The 20,157-nt window shown below is 41.7% G+C and overlaps 1 pseudogene; it reads right to left on the reverse strand.

Annotated features, from left to right (window-relative positions):
* Positions 1–822: 822 nt before the first annotated feature.
* The window catches only part of LOC101838030, a 20,557-nt pseudogene continuing 1,222 nt past the window's right edge, over positions 823–20,157 (reverse strand).

Below are 20,157 nucleotides of genomic sequence, written 5' to 3' on the forward strand. Positions count from 1 at the left end.
AGTGCCTGTGTATCACTCCTTATTTGTAAAGTGAAGCACAGTGGTCTCACGGCAGTCCCCAAATCTGTAGGTGCAGCACACACAGAGAGATAAAACCGGAGACCTCCCTACGCTATTTCTTTTCATCATTCTCTTGTACCCAAAGTTGTTCCTGTGAGTATCATTGGATACAGGTGGTGGGTTCTTCTCAAGCCTGCCTAATGAACAATTTCTACATGGGTTACTCTGGAAAACAAATAGCCCTTGTGTAGAATGGAGAGTATTGGACCAAAACTATATTTGGAGATTAGATATCATGAAAAGAGATACACCATGAAAATCTAATGACCAGTCAAATGCAACCTCTTAGTAAATTTCTGATGATATATTTCTTACAAGTAGAAGTGCAATGGTAACATTGCACAAAATTACCTGGATAACAAAAGCACATTTACTATGAGGTCAGGCCTTGGTGTCCTATAACTGGAACAAAGCAGCTTTTCAGAGTAATAAATCTGAGTTGTAGAGAAAGAAACTTGATTCCACCAGCTTGTTGGAGCATTGCTTTGGTCATGGAAATCTTGAGTCAGTGACTCAGATACAGGCTGAGAGATAGGCAAATCTTTGTGAGTCCAGGCTAGCCTGATCTACTTAGATCATTCTGGAACATTCAGAGCTATGAAGAGAGACCCTGTCTCAATAAAGTAAAAGTAAGTCAATAAATATATGTATTCCATTTCCTACATGTCAGCCTGTAGAAAGTCAATGGCATACACCCCAGAGGCTAAAGTGCAACAAACTATAAAACTGTTGGATCACAGAGTATCACAAAGATTTGAAGGTTCAGGAGATGCCAGTTTTTTCCCCACCCTTCTTCTGCCTTGGGTGAGGGCCCTTCATGGACTCCTGAATGTGCATGCTGAGAAGGGTTTGAGGATTTTCAAAGGTGTCATGGCTGAGCTCAGGTGATTTCCTCTTCCTCTTGGTCTTGGTGATAGTGGGCTTCTCTTCTGCCTTGACTCTGTTCCTAGACTTCTTCATTCCTCTGTTTCCTTGAAGTTGTTTTCTCTATTAATCTTTGTCTTATATTGTCCTTGAGCCCAAGTTGCTTTGATGGGCCTGCAGCATGGGACTTTCTCTGCTCTTCCATCTAAGTCTTTGACCACATTGTCAATATGTTCTCACTGTCTCCAGCACTGCCCACACCACAGCCTCTTCTCCCTCCACTAGGTACAGGGGCTGAATTCTGGAATGAGGAGCTCCATCAAGGAGACCAGAGCCTTTCCAGTCCTACTTAACCTTAGTGAAGGTGATGGCACTGGATCTTCACTGTGTCACATCCCTCCTGATGTCTGTGGAGGCTTTAGATTGGGATTCTGTGGTATCTCAGAATTGGTTTAATTCAGTGAGGTAGTTGAAGAATTGGGGAAGGTGAATATCTGTCAACAGTGTAGCCTTAACTATGACTTTGATGTGAGCCCATGACATTCTGCAGCACTGTTGACACATCCTCAGTGAGGCTGCTACTTTTCAAGGTGGTAATATGATAAAAACTTCTGTCTTCTTCTAACAGCTTCAGTGTAGTGCAGGGCCTGCTACATGTTGGGATGTACTAAAGGGAGGAGTTATTGCTCTTGGAATTTTGATTGTAATCTCACTGGCATCCAGAGGCAAAAATAGATTGATTGTCATCTGAACCAAATTGTTATTCTGTTTGTTACAGGCTTGGAGCTTGAGGAAAGGCCAGGAAGTCTGAAAGACTGGGGATGGGGTCAGTTCATGATCTGTCCCCATGGAAAGGTGTTGTCCTTATCTGGGCATCCTGGGGGCAGGTATTGCTGAGTACTCCCCTGCAGCAGAAGGAATACCTGGCAGTCTGAAGTGTCAATCCCAATGATGTCTCTTCTCCACTTGCAGCGCTGAAAAAGAATCAAAGAAGAAGACAGGGCCTGGTAAGTGAGCTGCTCCCTCCTTTCAGTGCCCCTCCGCACTTAGGTCCCTATAGCATTGGGACAGGGCTTCCTATGATCTCTGCTTGAGCAGCAGACTTCCACAACAAGAGAATCTGATACCTCAGTCAGAGGATTAATATGAGCATGATTTACAATTAGACAAAATATTTAAATAATGAGAAAGAAGTCAACCCATTTAGTAAATGAGCAATAAAAAGAAAGTCGTCACTGATTTGCTGATAAAGGAGAGTCAGTTCAGGATGTATCAGGGAAATACATAGTGAGGCTGCAGGAGTTGCCAACAAAGACCACCTAGGAATGAAACAGGAAACACCGCTGAGGCAGTTATCAGAAGGGAATGCTATCCTTATAATCTTCTGGTGGGTATAGGAAGGTTTCCAGTCTTCTTGGATACCAGTATAGAGGGTCCTCCAAAAGACAAATCTGCCCTACTGCAGGGTTTATGTAAACCTTGCCAAAGAACTCAATATATTTACTAAAGAGGTACTTGCCCATAAGTGTTGATTGCAGCACTGTGTGCAGAACATTAGTGAACCAAGCATGGTGTCCAACAGCATTGTCATGATTGAAGAACATGTGATATACATAGACTGTGAAGTCCTTTCAGCCACTGTGAAAATGAAATATTGTTGCTTGTGATATGCAGATCCAACTGGGGCTCAAGGAGACGGCACAGCAGATAAGGATACTTGCTCTTCTTGCAGTCCCCAGGTTGAAGTCAGAGGACCTGACTTCTTCTTTTTTTTTTTTTTTTGGTTTTTTGAGACAGGGTTTCTCTGTAGCTTTGGAGGCTGTCCTGGAACTCGCTATGTAGACCAGGCTGGCCTCGAACTCACAGAGATCCGCTTGCCACTGCCTCCCGAGTGCTGGGATTAAAGGCGAGCCTCATGGTGGGTTTCAAGCTCAGTGAATTCCATACTCCAGAGAATTGGTGCTCTCTTTAGGCCTCCTTGGACATTCCACACATGTGTTGCACAGGAATTCATGGGGATTACATGCACACACACACACATACACACACACACACACACGAAATAAATTAAAATATTAAATGGATGCTTTAAAAACTGTATACAACTTGAGATAAACATAGTAATCAAATTAAACCATCTCAGAAAGATAGTCAACAATGGGTATGTTCACAGGGGTATGGGCCCCTGTTTGTGTAAACCTGAAATTCTGTATTTCATTTCATGAAATTGGAGGAAGAGCTCTGTCCCAGACTACTAATGATTTAAGGGGTGAAGTGAGAGGTTCAAAATTGGAGGAAGTGTGTTAAAAGCAGGAGTGTGGTCACTATACAGCATATACTCTGGGAAACATTCCATGTTTGGTAACTAGTATAATGAAAATTAAAGTCAAAGAGATTTATTTTATCACCACTACAGATTTTGGCTAATTGCTTTGAAATTAAGTAATCACTTGCAGATATCCTGGGCCTGCTGTGTGAAGATTTCTGAGCTATGCTACCCAAGTGCTTGGCCTTGTTGTCAATAGCCCCTTCACTGGCCGTAGCAATGCCTGCAGCCTCTTCTCCCTCCAACAGGACCTGACACTGGATTTGGGCCCGAGGATCTCCATGAAGCACATCAAAGGCTTTCTGGTGTTTCTTGTTCACCTCTGTGTATGTGAAGATGCCACTGCTGGAGCTTTCCTGGGCCTGATCCCTCCTGAAGACTCTGATGTCTTTTGATTGTGTTGCTGGGGGATCTTCCAATTGGACTAGGTCAGTGAGGGAGTTTAAGAGTTGGGGAAGGTGAAAGTATGACACAAGTATGGTCATGTCTTCAAAATCAATACTGGACACCATGACACTCTGCAGAGTCCCTGACTCTCCCAGACCAATGCCAGTGCTTCCCAAAGTGGAAGTATCAGAAGCTAGCTTCACCCTCAGGCTTCCATCATCAGTGTAGTTCAGGGGCTGCTGCATGCCGGGGTGTGCTAAAGGGAGGAGTGTTGTGTAACGTGTAGTCTTCCCACCCACTGCTTAGGTCCCGCTGCTGTCTCAGCCCCCAAATAACACACAGGACACTATATTAATTATGAAGCTCTTGACCATTTGCTTGGTTTATTATAGGCTTGCTCTGACTTAATTATTAATGTATAACTACTAATCTGAGTATTTCTACATGGTGTTCTCTTACCAGAGAAAGGGTCCAGACCTCTTACTGCTCTGGTGTCCTACATCATGACTGCCTATGCCACTCTTTCCCAGAATCCTCCTCAACTCCTAGTCCCACCTATCTTGCTTCTTATTGGCCAACAGTGCTTTGTTCACATATACACAGAAGGACTTCCCCCATTATGTCTTCTTTTCTGTCTAAATAAAAGGTTTTGACTTTAGCATAGTTGTTGGGGCCTAGCCCCCAAAGGGTCTCTGAGTTGTTTATCAGCTGATAGCCACAAGTGCATCCTGTTTTCTAGTTCTGGCTTACTGCCCCCGCATTGCCCTACTGACATCAACATCTAGCAGGAAGAAAACACGCTCTCTTCCACCTGGCGTTTTTCTACTGTGTTGTAAGACTGTATAAAACTGCTCTCTCCTACAAGAGAGAGACCTCTTAGCACTTGCAAAATAAAGACACTTCTTAGTACAAACAGCTGGACATCTGGTCTTTCTTTTCTTGATACCTCGGAGTTGCTTGTGGCGTGGGCACCGCACATAGTAAAATATATAACAAGGCAGTTATTAAGCAAGAACTATAAATGCAATATTTAGTCCATTATCATCTAGCAAGATTTAAAGAAAACATCATCTGTCTAGAAAACCTAACTTATGTAACTGTAAGTTCTGACTATTATAGGTAACTATAATCTGTATTTAATTATACATTACATTTTTTAAATGAATTATACAAACAGAATACCTAAACAAGAGAAGAAATATACATATCACATAACTGACCTTAAATTTGTATTAATAATTGAAAATCAATACCAATACAAACTATTCATTCCATATCATATTCCCTTTTTTCACTTTAGAAAGAGATTGACTGTGATCATTACCATTTAAAACCAACCCTGTAAAATGAAACCAAATATTTAAACAATATTTGGGAATGAGGGTGTTGTTTATTCCACACTGCTTCCTGCTGGTTGGGGGTGCTGTCCATACCACAGGAATCATGACAAAACACAGAAACCTGGGTAAGTCCTTGTTGTTTTGGTCTGTACAGTGTATCATTCCAGCTGTTTCAGATGCTGGACTGCCTGGGACATTGCTTCAGGAGGTCTTGCTTCATCAAACCAAAGAAGTCTAGAAGGAATCTGCAGCTTTTCATTTTCTTTGGAAACACAAATAAAATGTCTTTTTCAAAGTAACATATCCTTATACTTAAATTTAGAAGTCAAAACATTTTTAAAATATATAAGTTGGATTAATTCAGCAGCATTTATAATCAATTGTATTTTATCAGTTGTTCCTTCTTTTGCAATTAAACTACTGAAAAACACAATAGCATACAGAATCCAGACTCTCTGTGTATTTTCCATCTTTATGTGGCTTTTTTATTACTCTGTATCTTTTAATTTTATTTTTTTTGAGACAGGGTTTCTCTGTGTACTTTGGCAGTGCTTCAACTCCCTCTGTACACCAGGCTGGCTTTGAAATCAGAGATCTGTTTGCCTCTGCCTCCTGAGTGCTGGGATTAAAGGCATGTGCCACCACACCTAGCTACTCTCTTTGTTTACATTTTTCCACTATCCTGTTTCTTTTTCTCTCCCAAGCCTGCACATATTTTTAAACACACCATAAACCTTTTAGAGGTTTTATTTAATTGGAATCTGACTTTACTGTAAATCTTTGTTTTTCTGGCCACGTGTCTGTTATCTGCTAAACAACAGAAGGGAAAGGGGGCATAGTAGTCTCAGAACTACTTCCTGCTGAAATGGAACTACGATAACATCATGGGATCCTGTAGGAAGAAAATGTTAGTGTATTGAAAGACTCTAGTGGACTGACTACAACGTTTGTACCCAGTCTGTGTTTGGCGGGAGATGCATGATTGAAGTTCTTGACTGAAGTCCTCATCTTGATTGAAGCTCTTGTCTGAGGCTCTGGCCAGAGTGTAGAAGGTGCACCATATCAGTTAATTAGTCTGGAGTTGTATAGAGCAATGTAGTCCCTGTTGGGGGAAGTCCTGTGCATTTGTCAATAAAGTACTGTTGAGCCAATAGGAAACCTAGATAGGAGGGACTAGGAGTCCAGGAGGACTCTGGGAAGGAGAAAACACAGGAGTCGACATGTTACGCCATGGGGTAGGAGCCTGGAACTATTCTCCGCTAAGAGACATACTTAGATAAACAATGATGGGGTAATTACTTAAAGCAGAGCTAGCCAGTAAGAGACAAGCAAGGCCAACAGCTTCATAATTAATACAGCGTCTTGTGTGTTATTTGGGGACTACAATGTGGCAGAGCCCAGGCGACTGGCGGGTGATATACCAAAGCGGCTAGCAAGGAAAAGCTTCTCTTTACAAGTCCCAAATCAGTTTCAGGGTGGTACTTGTCAGTTTAGATGCATCAAGTCAGATCAGGTAGAGTCAATGAAGTGGGGCCCCATTTTCTTTCCAAAGTATTTGAAGATTGCTGTTAGGCAATTCCTTGTTCTCTGTCAAAAACTCAAATGTTAATGTCAAAAAAGATATTTCAACTTTTATATGTATTCATACTGGGAAAGGAAACAATAAAGAAGATAGTAAATATGAGGGAAATTAGACTTTCAGAGAAAGAACCTAATATAAACAGGTGGCAATCCCTAGATTTTGTTTTCTTCTGTCTTACATCAAGTGACTCCTTAATATAATGCAAAAACTCTGAATTTTATTTTACCAACATGCTTGGATTTAGAGGAGGACAGCCAAATCCAACTCCAAAGCCAGCTTCAGTTTAAGTGAATTGGCACCAAAAGAGCATTAGGAAGTAAAGAGAAATACATATTATAAGTGCAAGGCTAAGAGAATTAGACATTGATACCAAACATAAGATTTGTGTTTGTTTGGTGGTCCTTTGGTTAGTCATCCTCTCTTCTTCAGGTATCCATACATTTAGTATTTTCTCAATGTTTGAAGATTGACTTTCTTGTGAAGACAAAAACAAAACACTTCCCTTTCCTTTTGTGAAGTCTCCTTATGCATCGTAGAATATGACTTTGCACATGAGCTGTCGTCTTTCCTCTTCCTGAGATTTCTCCTGTTCAGATTGAATCTTGATCACTTTTGATGGAATCCAAAGCTTCTCTTCTGCAGAAACAAAGGGGAAACCCATTCCCCAACATAACACATATCCTGGTTTCCCAACTGAGGTCATAATATCCTTGAAATACACCGGCTGATTTAGTTCCAAAATTTTTTCTGTAGTCTAGTGTCTTTCTGCAGCTGTGTGCCCTTTCTCATTAGCATTAAGGAAGTTTAAGGTTAATAAAGCCTTATGTAATCTGTGTTTGGGGGTCTTTGTTCTCCCGGCTGTTTATGGATCATTTCTTTTAAGGTTCAGTTAGATCTCTCCACCACTGCTTGTCCTGTAGGATTATAAGGTATACCAGTTACGTGTTTTATGTTATAATATTTGAAAAAGTGTTCCAATTTTCTGGAGACATATGCTGGAGCATTGTTGGTTTTTATTTGTGCAGGTGTACCCATAACAGCCTTCATCTCTAAGAGGTGTGTGATGACAGAATCATCATTTTTAGAGCTAAGAGTGGTAGCCCATTGGAATCCTGAAAATGTGTCTATTGTATGATGCACATATTTTAAACGTCTAAATTATGGAAAGTGAGACACATCCAGTTGCCAAATGTCATTTCTGCAAATATCTTTGGGATTACTGCCTGCTAGTAATGGAGTTTGATTATAGAATGAACAGGTGGGGCAGGTTCATAATATTTCCTTGGTTTTTGCCAAGTGATAGAAAAATCCTCCTTTAAGCCTTTGCTATTAACATGGTGTTTTATGAAATTCTGAAGCTTCTACCACACTTACTATTAATAAATGATCAATCTCATCCTTGTGTTAGAGGAGCTGGCAGACCCATATGGAATCTGATGTGTGATATGTGATCTATCTATATCTATCTATCTATCTATCTATCTATCTATCTATCTATCTATCTATGATGAGCTCTATTTCTGATAGTTTCCAGTAATTATATAAACAATGAGGTTAAGTCTTTATCATCAGGAATAAATTCAGCGATCTCAATATGTAAGATGACTTTCTCTACATATTGAGAATCAGTAACTATATTGAGAGCTCTGTAAAATCCCTAAGTCATGGGGATGGCATACAACTCTGCCTTTTGCACAAAGTTGTAAGGACTTTGTACTAATTTACTTACTTTTCTTGATTTATAACATGCCTTTCCTCACTTGTTTGCATCAGTGTAGAATGTAGGAACTCCAGAGATTGGTGTTTTTTTTAACAATACATAGAAGGATTCAAATTGTTTTCTTTATAAATTTGATTCTCTCTGCTTCGGGATAATTGTTACTAATTGTTTCCAAAAAGTTACTGCAAGCACTTTGCCAATAATCATTATCCTTCCTTAAGGAGGAAATTTCTTCATTAGTTAAAGGTACAATAATCTCTTCTGGGTCCCTTCCAGTCAGTTGATGAAGCCTTAACTTACCTTTTCATATCAAATCAGAGATCTTTTCTATATATGTCTTCAGTTTTTTATTCTGTTTATGTGGCAGAAATACCCATTCTAGTATGATGTCTTCCCTCTGCGTTCAAATTCCTGAGGGGTATTCTGTCGATGGTAAAATGACCAGAATGCAGTCCAGTTTTGGATACACACGGTCCACATGTGCTTCTCATATTCTTTTTTCTACCCATTCCAATTACTTTTCAGCATCAGCTGATAATAATATTTATGGACTATTTAAGTCTTTGTCTCATTTTAGGGCCATTTTCAGGTGTTTTAAATCATGCCCTTCTACTCCAATAATTGTCTGTAGTTGAGAAATTTCTCCTAATAGTTTTTGAAGATCATTAAGAGTTTGGTAATGATCTCTCCTGATTTGTACTTTTTGTGGTCTAATTTTCTGTAGATCTATTTCATAACCTAAATAATTAATAGAACCTCCTCTTTGGATTTTTTCAGGGGCCATCTGTAATCCACAGCTAGGTAAAATTTCCTTTACTGCCTCAAACATCTTTTCCAACATTCCTTCGTTCAAATCAGCTAGAAGTATGTCATCTATATAATGGTAAATTATGGATTGTGGAAATTGTTTGTGAATTATTTCCAAAGATTTTTGCACAATATATTGGCACAAAGTAGGACTATTTAACATTCCCTGTGGCACAACCTTCCATTGAAATCTCCTAACTGTTTGAGAATTGTTATAGGTAGGTACTGTGAAGGCAAATTTTTTTCTATATTTTTTCTTGTAAAGGTATAGTGAAGAAGCAGTCTTTTAGATAAATTACTATAATTGGCCATCCTTTAGGTATCAGGTAAGACAATGGCATCCCAGGATGTAGAGAGTCCATAGGTTGAATTACTTTATGGATGGCTCTCAGATCAGTAAGCATCCTCCATTTACCAGACTTCTTGGTAACAAATACAGGAGAATTCCACAGACTGGTGGATTCTTCAATATGTCCAGCATTTAGCTGATCCTGGCCCAACTTTTCTAAAACCTCTAGCTTCTCAGAGGTCTTAGGTCATTGCCCTACCCAAACAGGTTCATCTGTAAATCATTTTAAGACTAATGCATTTGGTTCCTCTGTAGGTGTGGCACTAGCATCCTGTAGATGTACATCCTGTATGTTTGGTGCCTGTTTACTGTAGTGCCTTACAATATTTTTTCTACCACTAAGAGCTGTTTATGATTCATATCTGACACAGGAGGAATTTTAATCTGAGTGTTCCATTGCTGTAATAGATCACAACCCCAGAGGTTTATAGTGATATCTGCGACATATGACCTCATTCTTCTTTGTCCATCTGGCCCTATACAGTCAACCATTCTCATTCTTTGTTTTTCTTGAGATAGGGTTCCAATCCCTAAGAAGTGAACATTTACTTCTTTATATAAATATACGCATATATTTATTTAACTTTTTACGCATGTCACTTTCAGTTCCCTCTCCCTTCCCTCCTCCCCCTGCCCTCAATCCTCCCAAACCCTCACCTCCACTCAATCCCCTGTTCACTCCCCAGGGAGGGCAAGGGCCTCCATGCGGGTTTTTCAGAGTCTGTCACATCATCCCAGGAAGGGCCCAGGTTCTTCCCATGTGTCCAGGCTGAGAGAGCATCCCTCCATGTGGTATGGGTTCCCAGAGTCCTTCTGTATGCCAGGAGTAAATACTGCTCCACTTCCAAGGTCCCACAGACTGCCATGGCCTCCTCACTGTTACCCAGGTTTGGTGGGAGGGTGTCTGGATCAGTCCCATGCTGGCCCATCAGTCATCAGTCTGTGGTTCATGTGTTCCCCCTTGTATAGGTCAGCTGCCTCTGTGGGTTTCGCCAGCCCAATCTTGATTCCTTTCGTCATCACTCTTCTTTGCAACTGGGTTCCAGGAGTTCAGTTTGGTTCACAGCTGTGGGTGTCTGCCTCTGTCTCCATCAGCCACTGGATGGAGAGTTCTAGGATGGCATATAAGGTAGTCATCATTCTCATTATCATGGGAGTGCATTTAAGGTAGCCTTGCTGCCAGTTGGGGTCATTCTTGTAGATCTCTGAGGATCTCACTAGTGCCAGATCTTTCCTCCAACTTCTACTGGCTCCCTCTTTTATGGTATCTCCCATCCTTTTCTCCTCTATTCTTACCCTGGCTCAACCTTCCTGCTCTCCCATGTTCTCCTCTGCCCCCTTCTTTTCTCTCTCTCTTTCTCCCATCTCCTTCTACCCTCCACTTCTCCCCCCTCCAGTACAATTAGGAGATCTCCTCCCCTAACCCTTCTCCAGGTTAACATGCATATTTCCCTTAGGGTCCTCCCTGCACCCCTGACTCTCTGGTGGTGGGATTGTGAGCTGTCAATGCCCTGCTCCATGTCTAAAATCCATATATGAGTGAGTACATATCATGCTTGTCTTTTTTGTGACTGGGTTAACTCACTCAGGATGGTTTCTTCCGTGCCATCCATTTGCCTGTAAATTTCAAGATTCCATTTTTTTCCTACTGAGTAGTACTCCGTTGTGTAAATGTACCACATTTTCTCTATCAACTCTTCAGTTGAGGGGCATCTAGGTTCTTTCCAGGTTCTGGCTATTACAAATAACGCTGCTATGAATATAGTTGAGCAGATGTCCTTATTGTATGAGGGTACATTTTTTGGGTATATGCCTAAGAGTGGAATTGCTGGATCTTGTGGTAGACTGATTTCCATTTTTCTGAGGAATCTCCATACTGATCTCCAAAGTGGCTGCACAAGTTGGCATTCCCACTAGCAGTGGAGGAGTATATCCCTTTCTCCATATCCTCTCCAGCATAACTGTTAGTAGTGTTTTTGATTTTAACCATTCTGACAGGAGTGAGATGGTATCTCAGAGTTGTTTTGATTTGCATTTCCCTAATGGCTAAAGATGTTGAGTACTTTTTTAAGTGTCTCTTGGGCATTTTGGACTCCTCTATTGAGAATTCTCTATTTAGTTCTGTACCTCACTTTTTAATTCGATCCTTTGGTGTTCTGGAAGCTTGCTTCTTGAATTCTTTCAAATTTTGGAGATCAGTCCTCTGTTAGATGTGAGGTTTGTGAATATCTTTTCCCATTCTGTGGACAGTTGTTTTGTTTTGTTGACTGTGTCCTCTGCCCTGCAGTAGCTCCTCAGTTTCAGGAGGTCCCATTTATCAATTGTCGATCTCAGTGGAATGTTTAGTTCTTGAAGGGGCCATCTGGAGAGCCAAGGTTTTTGAGTTATGATGGTGACATTAGTGTCAGTGTCTAAAATTCTGATAATTACATTATTATTCACTTTAACTGATAACTTGGGTCTGTGATCCTGTATAGAAGTTTTCCAAAATATACGTTTTCGTTTCCTCTAGTTATCGAATGATTCATCCTCAATAACTAATTTGTCATCCACAGTGCTATTACTGTTTACCATAGGCAATGGATCTTCTCATCATCCTGTGAGAAGCCATCTTCTACAGTTAGTGGGAACGACCGGACCACTTTTGACATGAAGGCCTTTGAGATGCCTCTTGAGGAGTTTCCTGATTGTAAAGGGTTACCTTTTTTTTGTGGTCCACGTACATTCATTGGTCCACTATCAGCCTTTGCCATATCTCTTATATAACCTGGAAGGCTGAGGCCTTCTGCTTGAATCATTCCTAGGAGGAACATTATTTTTAGGAATGCCTTACCTACAATTCCTTCTTAGATGTCTTCTTCTTCCACAGTTAAAGCATCTCGTATTTTCATGTATTTTTTAAATCTCTGGAAATTGCTTCTGCTGCCCAAGCTTCTATATCATTATGGTTAAGGCATTTGGCATGTAAGTGCCTTTTCAAACTTTTAGAAATCGTTTCTCCTACCTAAGCTTCTGTATCTTGATCTTTTTACTCAAGGTTAGGTGTATACAGGACTTATTCCTCCAATGGTACCAATCTTATTTTTAATGGCCAAAGTACCCATTTGTATTGTGGATTTTCATTCTCATAAGCTAAAGATTTTGTAAGTATTCACCTGGAATCTGAATCTGTTACCCGTAATTATACTGGACAATCTTTCCAAACATTAAGTGAACCTTTCTCTTGGACCTTGTACCACTTTGGTATATGGTTCTGTTGTCTCTTCTGGTTCATTAACCTTATCCAAAGCATGCAAAACTGCTGTACTGCATAAAGAAAAGTTAGATTCATCATACACAGCCTGAGCCTGTGTGTCAGCTTAAGCACCCTCACCAAGAATCTTATCTTGGGGCACTTCAAAGCCTTTCTTTAATCCTTGAAGCTCCAGGGCTTTTTCCTCTTTTCTCCATAAAGCTCTCTACTGTATTTAACATGAATTTTTGAGCACTGCTGAGACCAATTGGCTCCAATCCCTAGGGGTTACTCTATTTACAGTTGCCCATGAGTTCAGGAGCTCCCTGACATAGGGAAAATGAAGACCATACGAAATGATGGCTTCTTTTATTCCTTTTAGGTCCTTCATCTGTATCAGTTCCCATTGATAAGCAAGGAAGCCATTTATGTGTTTCTTTGTTGCTGGTTTATTGGTCATGGATATTGAGAAGACCATAGGAGAGGGCATAACAACCTTAGGGAGGTCTTCCCAGCATCTGAAAGATGTAGGTAAACCTCTGTCATGACCTATTTATTGCTTGTATGTCTGATTCTGAAGTATCAGATTGGAGGTCTTCTGAAACCTGCAATCTATTTATCATTGTTTCCCTGAGCTCTTGAAGTTCTTGGGTCAAATACATTTCTAAGGACTTCATAGAACCATTCATTTTTTAGATTCATCATTTATACACAATTTCAAACATTTAATATTCTCATCCTTAGAAATTATCTGAAAGGCATGTAAGTTGCCTTCCAGAAACAGTGATCTGCTAGTTTTCCATTACTCTCAGACATGGGACAAATCCTTTCTGTTAGTATTTCAATCTTATGTTCTAGTCTTTGTATTTTGTTAGTGAAGACATCAGACACAGAAAAAGTTTTTTTGTTTATGTGTTTCAATATTATGTTCCATTTTTATTCTGTCTGTTGAATCAATAGATATAGAACATATGTTTCCTGAAAGTAATTCAATTTTATGTTCCGTATTTTTCAACCTGTTTGTCAGATCTTCATTATCATTTCGAATATTCTGAATCTTTTTTACCAAACCTTCTTTACCATTCTGTAAGTAATTTTCTATTGCCTGAATTCTTTGTACTAGGTTTGTCATTTTTTGCCCTATTCTAGAACCATTTCTTTAATGAAATTATATGGATTACCAAACTACAGCAGATAGAAAGTATATTCCAGCTAGGCCCTCAACCCCTTCCAATATCTCATCTGATGGGAGATGTCATTCTGTAAATCTGTCTCTCTTATTGGTTGTTGAATAAAGCACTGTTGGCTAATATGGAAGCAAGATAGGTGGGACTAGGAGTCAAGGAGGATTCTGGGAAAGAGAGGCAGAGTCAGACACCATGTAGATTGCCAGAGTAAGAGGTCCGGATCCTTTTCTCCGGTAAGAGAAATATTTAGATTAACAATTATGGGTTAAATACTTAAGTCAGAGATAGCCAATAAGAAACAAGCAAATGGTCAACAGTTTCCTGATTAATATAGTGTCTTGTGTGTTATTTGGGGACTGAAACTGTGGCAGGGCCTAGGCAGCTGGCAAGGAAGACTACACTCTACACTCATCCATTCAAGAAATAAGAAAATTCCTAACATCCTGCATTGTAATGTTATTTCGCCATATGTACAGAGTAGTTAATCTTATTACAAGCTTATATACTACCAGAACACAAAGCTTACCTTAAGCGATTTTGGGGCGGGGGGTGGATTTTTATTTGCAGTAACTGTGTATGGTCAGTAGGTGGCGAAGGCGTACCACCAAACAAGTTCTGTTGCAGGTGCCTAGTGTTTTTCTAAGTAGCTTTTTACAGAAATTTAGTGAGCAGGCTTTTGTTAAAAGGAAGGGAAAGAGCCTGGCGTAGATTGCAGGAACCTGTTGGGAGGAAGGGGCCGTGTTTGCCAGGCCTCCAGTAAAGGAGTACTTGGCTGTAAGAGAAATTTCAGGAGACTGTGGAACCTTACCAGCAGGCAAACACAGCAGCTTCTTGGGTGCTCTTTCTGGCTGTGAGCCGTGGCAGGGGTGGTGATGGGAATCGTGCGTTGCCAAGCTTTGGTAATGCGCAAAGTGGTGGGGACCCATCTGTTTGCTGGATGCAGCTCAGCGGTAGTAGAGTCGTGTGTCTGGAGCCAGCAGGGCCGACATATTCAGGCCAAGGAAGAGCAGCTGCATATGGGGCAGCTTCTGGAGCCAGGTTCGATCTCACTTCTGACACCAAAATGTAACGTGTAGGAGGTGCATGTTGGTTTTCTTTAATGCACTCATAGGTCTTCATAGGCATGGATGGGTCAGCAGTCATCTCATCCATATTGTTATTCTCTGTTTGTTCCAGGCTTGGAGCTGGAGGCCATGTCAGGAATCCTGAAGGACTTTGGATGTGGGCAGTTAATGAGCTGTCTCCAAAGCTGAACATCCTGCATGCAGGCATTGCAGAGGTCTGAACTCTGCAGCAGACAGTGTCTGGTCTGAAAGTGTCAATCACAGGGCCGTCTCCATGTCCTCCACTGAAAAGAGTGAAGTAAGAAGTCAGCGCCTGGTGAGTGAGCTGCTCCCCTCCTTTCAGTGCACCTCAGCACTGAGGACCTTACAGCACTGGGGCGGGGCTTCCTGTTAGCTCTGCCTGAGTGAGAAGTGCATCAGCTCTGTGTGGAGACACATAATACTGTTCAGTTGTTTCTGGTGACCATGCGATATCATGTCTTCTTAGATGTTTGTGTGTTCCTTTGTGTTTGTATGGTGTGTTTTTGCATAGTGACCACTGACAGTTTACAGAATTCCTTTGGCATATGGACTTCCCTCGCCCTTCCCTTTGTCTTTGGAACAGTGCCTCTCCTTTCCTTGGAAGTTTGCTCTTAGGCGGGTTGTCTGGAGTAAAGTTTCCAAAATTACATATGTCTTTCCTTTATCTTGTTTCAGTTTCTGTCATTAGTACTACGTCCCCAGAAAGCTCAATTTTTATAGGAGGTTAAGTATCACACCCAATTCCTCCCTCCTGACAAGTTCTAGAGCCCTGAATTTCCTCCAGCCCCACATTTCTGAGACTTCTTATAGGTGACATGAAAATGAGTTTAAGGGGGTGGAATCTTTGGGCTGGAGGGTGACTTCATCTCATTATTGAGACTGAAGATGGGGATGGTGAGCTGGAGGCAAAGCTACCCTCTCAGGACTCCCATTCTTCCTCTATGTGGGCATTACCTAATGAAAGATCATACTCCTTGTCCTCCTGGCTGTACAAACCTTGAAGTCTGGTGTCTGGCATGGCTCAAGCAGACCTGGGATTGGAGATGGCAGAGGTGGAGAAAGGTGATGGGACATTCCTTGGCTGAGTTTCCTTGGAAACCATCACTGTCTCTGGTTGCAGGGCAGAGGGCTGAGTTCCAGAGTGGGACACAGCGTCATTGTCCTGCAGGCACCACCTGATTTCCCCAGGTATCAGGGGTCCCAGTCTGTTGTGGTCATAGTAAGCAGCCTGCCTGCCTGCCTGGTGGGAAGGTGCCAGGCTATACCCTTGATTCTGTACATGTGGCAGTGTTGACTGGAGAAAGCCGGCAGACACTGCTGGGCAGGAATGGACTAAAGCATTGAGATCTAAAATATTATCACACTGGGATGTTGTTATGGACTGGGAGGAGAGTGTGGTGCTCTGGCCAATGATAGTTACAGTGAAGTTCTTCCTGTCATTGTTTCCTGGGAGATCCCACCAGAGAGCACCTGGATAGGAGAGTGCCCACGAAGAGATCTGGTTCTGGTCAGTCAGTGCAGTCAGCATGGGTGTGCCATTTCTTTGGGAATGGGAGGCACTGTCCATGAACTGCTGGAAACAAATAGAAGAGTCTGATGACAGGAGCTTGGGGAACTCACAGCTGGGCTGAGACCCAGGAGAAGTTGCACACACTTCCTGCTGAGAGTGTGGAATTCCTCAGCACAGGCACAGAGGGCTTCAGAGCAATTCTGTCCCAAAGAAAGGGGCATATTGGAAATTATCTGTAGGCAGCAAGAGGACAGTGGGAAAATGATGAGATGGAAACTTTGTAGCTGCCCCTGAAGAGCTGTGTTGTGGCCAGTTTGTCCTGTCTGGGAGAGTCTATCACTCATGCTTCCTCACATATCCCAAACAAATGGATTCAGAATGATTCTTGGTACAGGACAGGATGGCACTCATTAGATGAGATGCCTGTCATTCCTGTGTGGGCATGGAAACCTAGATGCTCCGTTTTAACCCTTGCTCTAGACACTGCCGTTTCTTGCCCTGCTATGCCTGCTGTGACACTCCCTTGCATCTGTGTCCTAGGTTAGATGTGTTTCCAGATAGGAGAACCTTAGACAACTTCTCATACCTGTCTGCCTTATCCCTGTTCTGTGCATATCATACTCTGCTTACTGAGCTAGCGAGCAGTCTGGCCTTGAGTTCCACAGATCAGCCTGCCTCTGCCTCCAGAGTGCTGGGGTCATATGTACTTGCCATGTTCACCATGCTTGTCTCTACACTGAGTTTCCTTCATGATATGATGCATCTAGAACTTCATAGACAACTGCAGTAGTCAGCAAATATTCCATTCCTCCTCTACCTCCTCCTGTTCCCCTCACAATCTTTATATCATCTGTGACCTCTTATTAGTTTTACAGACCTTAATCACTTATGCACATAAGACTTCATGAATACAACCTGAAGACAATGTTTGCTGTTGTTTGGTATTTTTTCGTGTGCCCTCTTGAGGTTGCTAAATAAGGGGTTTCATCTCTGAATAGGAATTTTGTAATTTACTGTCTGTTAAATTGGCTCTTAAAACAGTTTCTGGGTAACTGATAATTTCTGATTACTCTTCCAGTGAGGAATGTGTGTGGGAATTGCATCACACTTTCACATGTCACTTGTCATTTTGCAGGGAACACCTGCCTGTGGAGTGTCCAACCCCAGCTGATAATACCCTACATGAAGTGTTATATGAGACTTGTGGAATGCTGCCAAAGATGGGCTGAAGGGAGTGCAAGGTCACGGTCCAGAGGAGAATAGTATTTCCTTTATGTGACCAGGAACATATATCCAGAATAATCTTTTTTTCTTTTATTATTTTAATTTTAAATAGCTTGCTTCACATTTCAATCCCAGTTCCCTCTCCCTCCCCTCCTCCTGCACCTCCCAACATCCCCCCAGTTTCCCAACTTATCGCCACTTCCTTCCACATGGGGGATATCTAGAGTTCGTCATTTTACTCAGGGCAGGGTCTAGGCACTCCCCTAAGCGTCCAGGCTGAGAGAGCATCCCTCTTTGTGTTATGGACACACGAAGTCCATTTGTATGCCAGGGATAAACACTGATCAACTGACCAGGGCCCCATAGGTTGCCCAGGCCTCTGCACTGACTCTCACACTCAGGGGGTCTGGATCAGTCCCATGCTGTCCTCCCAGATGTCGGTCTGGGGTCCAAGAGCTCTCCTCTGTTCAGATCAGCTGTCTCTGCTGGTTTTGACAGGCCATTCTTTGCCAATTTGCTCATTGCTCCTCCCTCTCTGTCACTGGGTTCCATGGGTTCAGTTCAGTGTTTAACTGTGGGTGTTTGCCTCTGCTTCCATCATTCACTGGATGAAGGCTCCCGGATGGTTATAGACATCAAGTTCATTATCAGGAATGGGCATTCCAGGTGGTCTCTCCACTATTGCTTAGCTTGCCAGTTGGTGTTATCCCTTTAGATCACTAGAGGTCAAACTAGTGCCAGATCTGTCATCTAACCTATGATTCCCTCTTCCCCCTACTTCTACTCCTTGTAAAGAGAAGCTTTTCCTTTGCTAGCCGCTTTGGTTTATCCCCCGCCAGCTGCCTGGGCTCTGCCGCTTTGAAGTCCCCAAATAAACTCACAAGACGCTGTATTAATTATGAAGCTGTTGGCCTTGCTTGTTTCTTACTGGCTACCTCTGACTTAAGTAATTACCCCATAATTGTTAATCTAAGTATTTCTCTTACCGGAGAATGGTTCTGGGCTTCCTACCCCCATGGCATTACATCTTGACTCTCTCGTGTTTCTCCTTCCCAGAATCCTCTTGGACTCCTAGTCCCTCCTATCTAGATTCCCTATTGGCCAGACAGTACTTTATTGACAAATGCACAGGCAAATAACAGGACTTCCCCAACAACTCCCCACTCAACCTTCCTGTTCCCCCATGACCTACTCTCTCCTCCTCTTCTCCCCCTCTCTTATTCCCAGCTCCCCCTCTCCCCCTCCCCTCACCCCTCGCCGTGTTCCCAATCTGTTCAAAAAATCTTGCCTCATTCCTCTTCTCTTGGGTACCATGCATATCTATCTTAGGTTCTTTCCTGTTTCCCAGACTCTCTGTCATTGGAAGTGCAGACTGGCACTATCTTAATCCATGTCTAAAATCCATATGTGAGTGAGTACATACCATGTTTGTCTTTTTGTGACTGGGTTACCTCACTCAGGATGGTTTCTTCTAGTGCCATCCATTTACCTACGAATTTCAAGATTCCATTTTTTTCTTTTAAGACTCAAAGTTCTTGATATACAGGTTTTTCACTTTTTGGTTAACATTATCTCCACATATTTGATGCTGTTTATGGCTATTGTAAAGGGTGATGTTCCTCTGATTTCTTTTTCAGCCACTTCATCATCTGTATATAATAGGGCCACTGATTTTTTTGAGTTAACCTTGTATCCTGCCACTTTGCTGAAGGTGTTTATCATCTCTAGGTGTTCCCTTGCAGAGATTTTTGGGTCACTTATGTAAACTATCATATCATCTGCAAATAGTGAAAGCTTGACTACTTCTTTTCCTATTTGTATCCCCTTGATCTCCTTTTGGTGTCTAATTGCTCCAGCTAGAACTTCAAGTACAATATTGAAGAGATATGGAGAGAGTGGACAGCTTTGTCTTGTTCCTGATTTTAGAGGAATTGCGTTGAGTTTCTCTCCATTTAGTTTGATGTTAGCTGTTGGTTTACTGTATATTGCTTTTATGATGTTCAGGTATGTTCTTGTTATCCCTGATCTCTCTAGGACCTTTATCTTTAAGGGGTGCTGGATTTTGTCAAAGGATTTTTCAGCATCTAGTGAGATGATCATGTGGTTTTAATTTCACAGTTTGTTTATATGGTGGATTACATTGATAGATTTTCTAATGTTGAACCATCTCTGCATTCCTTGGATGAAGCCTACTTGATCATGGTTGATGATTTTTCTGATAATATTCTTGAATCTGGTTTGCTAGTATTTTATTGAGTATTTTTGCATCAATGTTCATGAAGCAGATTGGTCTATAGTTCTCTAGTTCTCTTAGTTGTGTCTTTGTGTGGCTTGGGTATCAAGGTAATTGTAGCCTTGTAAAAAGAGTTTGGCAGTGAGTCTCCTGCTTCTATTGTGTGGAATACTTTGAGGAGTATTGGAATTAGCTCTTATTTGAATTTCTGGTAGAAGTCTGCACTGAAGCCATCTGGGCCTGGGCTTATT

Source organism: Mesocricetus auratus, unplaced genomic scaffold (genome assembly GCF_017639785.1).
Source record: "Mesocricetus auratus isolate SY011 unplaced genomic scaffold, BCM_Maur_2.0 Super-Scaffold_100030, whole genome shotgun sequence".
In the NCBI taxonomy this organism is placed as follows: Eukaryota; Metazoa; Chordata; class Mammalia; order Rodentia; family Cricetidae; genus Mesocricetus; species Mesocricetus auratus.